Source organism: Arachis hypogaea, chromosome 15 (assembly GCF_003086295.3).
Source record: "Arachis hypogaea cultivar Tifrunner chromosome 15, arahy.Tifrunner.gnm2.J5K5, whole genome shotgun sequence".
NCBI lineage: Eukaryota > Viridiplantae > Streptophyta > Magnoliopsida > Fabales > Fabaceae > Arachis > Arachis hypogaea.
In genome coordinates, this window is record NC_092050.1 from 64,719,912 (window position 1) to 64,722,936 (window position 3,025).

The following is a 3,025-nucleotide window of genomic DNA, read 5'->3' on the forward strand; positions in this document are numbered from 1 at the left end:
AAAAAGTTGTTAGTTGGTTTTCGAAAATTAGAGAGAGAAATAGTAAACTTTTAAAATCAAACGAAAAAAAATCAAGTGGTTAATTGAAAAAGATTTGAAAATCAATTTTGAAAAGATAAGGAGTTAGAAAAGATTTTGAAATTGAATTTTGAAAAAGATATGATTGAAATTTATTTTGAAAAAGATTTGAAAAGGAAATTAAAAAGAATTGATTTTTTTTTTTGAAATTAAAGTTGATGACTTGACTAAAAAGAAACTAAACGATATTATTCTAGAATTTAAAGATTGAACCTTTCTTAATAGGCAAGTAACAACTTGAAATTTTTGACTCAAAACATTAAATGTTAGCAATTAATTTCGAAAATATGAAACAAAAATAAGAAAAAGATTTTGAAAATCAATTTTGAAATTTTTGAAAATGTTAAGAAAAAAATGAAAAAGATTTGATTTTTGAAAAAGATTTGAAAAGATAGAATTTTTAAATTGAAATTTTGACTTGACTAATAAGAAACAATTAAATTTTTAAAATTTTTGACTAAGTCAATCCAAAATTTCAAAATTTATGAGACAAAAAAAGGAAAGATATTTTTTGGATTTTTGAATCTTTAATGAGGAGAGAGAAAAACAACTAAATGACTCAAGACATAAAAATTATGAATCAAAACAAGAGAAATATGCAAGAATACCTTGAATGTCAAGATGAACACCAAGAACACTTTGAATGTCAAGATGAACACCAAGAATACATTTTTGAAAATTTTTAAGGAAAAAAAATGCAAGACACCAAACTTAAAAATTTTTAAACTTTAGGCACTAAGAATTAAAAAATGCATATGAAAAACAAGAAAAGACACAAAACAAGAAAATGTAAAGATCAAATAAAGAAAATCATCAAGAACAACTTGAAGATCATGAAAAACGCATGCATGAACTTTCAAAAATTTAAAGAAAAATTAAAAAGATGCAGTTGACACCAAACTTAAAATTTGACACTAGACTCAAATAAGAAACATAAAATTTTTGGTTTTTATGGTTTTATTAATTTTTTTGTATTTTTCGAAAATTATTTTGAAAAGGAAAATAAAGAAATTCAAAATTTTTAATAAGATTTCCAGGCTTTCGGTAATGTTAGTCTAAAGCTTCGGTCCAAAAGATTAGACATCGCCAATAGCCAGCGAAGCTTCAGCATACAAATATAGACATGTCCTTTTTGCAATGGAAAGTAAGAACCTCGGTCCAAAAGATTAGACATGGCTTAACAACTCCGATGCAACTAACCAGCAAGTGCACTGGGTCGTCCAAGTAATAAACCTTACGTGAGTAAGGGTCGATCCCACGGAGATTGTCGGCTTGAAGCAAGCTTTGGTCATCCTTGTAAATCTCAGTCAGGCGGATTCAAATGGTTATTAGGTTTTAATAATTAAAAGATAAATAAAACATAAAATAAAATAAAGTTACTTATGTAATTCATTGGTGGGAATTTCAGATAAGCGTCTGGAGATGCTTTGTTGCTTCTGAACCTCTGCTTTCCTATTGCCTTCTTCCAACCATGCGTGCTCCCTTGCATGGCAAGATGTAGGATCCTCATAGTGAAAATGGTCCTCTACGGTTTCTGCACGGCTAATCAACTGTCAAATTTCTCGTCTCGGATGAAAAATACCAGACACAGCTAACGCATGGCTAATCATCTGTCGGTTCTCGCTAGCATCGGAATAGGATCCATTGATCCTTTTGCACACTGTCACTGTGCCCAATATTCGTAGGTTTGAAGCTCGTCACAGTCATCCCTTCCCGGATCCTACTCGGAATACCACAGACAAGGTTTAGACTTTCTGGATCCCAGGAATGCTGCCAATGGTTCTAGCCTATACCACGAAGATACTAATCTGACGGACTTGGTCCGTGTATTAGATACCCAAGAGAATATACTCCGGCTGTCGTCCAATGACTGCGTTGAACATCATGTAGACCGCTTGTGGTTGTTAGGCACGCGGATCTTGGCTAAGTGAGTAACGAAGATAGCGGGTGATTGTCACGGGTCACCCCTTCATTCTGACTTAACTGAATTAAGTACAAGAGTATATCTTGGAGAAGAAGTAGGCGTGAATTGAAGGAAAAACAATAGTACTTTCATTAATTCATGAAGAACAGCAGAGCTCCACACCTTAATATATGGGGTGTAGAAACTTCACCGTTGAAAATACATAAGTGAAAGAAGGTTAGGTATGGCCGAATGTCCAGCCTCCCATCGAGGTCTCAAAGTTCCAAGGTTACATGATATGATCCAAAGATATAAAATAAATCTCTAAAAGTAGTTTTTATACTATACTAGTTACTAGGGTTTAGAAAAAATGAGTAACAAAGTGCAGATAGTGCAAAAATGCACTTCCGGGTCCCACTTGGTGTGTGCTTGGGCTGAGCATTGAAGCTTTTTCGTGCTTAGGCTGTTCTTGGAGTTAAATGCCAGCTTTGGTGCCAGTTTGGGCGTTTAACTCCAATTCTAGTGCCAGTTTGGGCATTTTACGCCAGAAGGTTTTAGGCTGACTTTGAACACCAGTTTGGGCCATCAAATCTCGGGCAAAGTATGGACTCTTATATATTTCTAGAAAGCCCAGGATGTCTACTTTCCAATACAATTGAGAGCGCCCCAATTAGGCTTCTGTAACTCGAGAAAATCCACTTTTAGTGCAGGAGGGTCAGAATCCAACAGCATCTGCAGTCCTTTTTCAGCCTCTGAATCAGATTTTTGCTCAGGTCCCTCAATTTCAGCCAAAAAATACCTGAAATCACAAAAAAATACACAAACTCATAGTAAAGTACAGAAATGTGATTTTTGAATAAAAACTAATAAAAATATAGTAAAAACTAACTAAAACATACTAAAAACTATGTAAAAACAATGCCAAAAGGGTATAAATTATCCGCTCATCAGTCCACTAGCCCAAGCTTCACGAAATATTATACATTACATAGAGAAAACTGAAACGATACTTTGGCTGGTTTCCAATATGCACCTAACACCAAG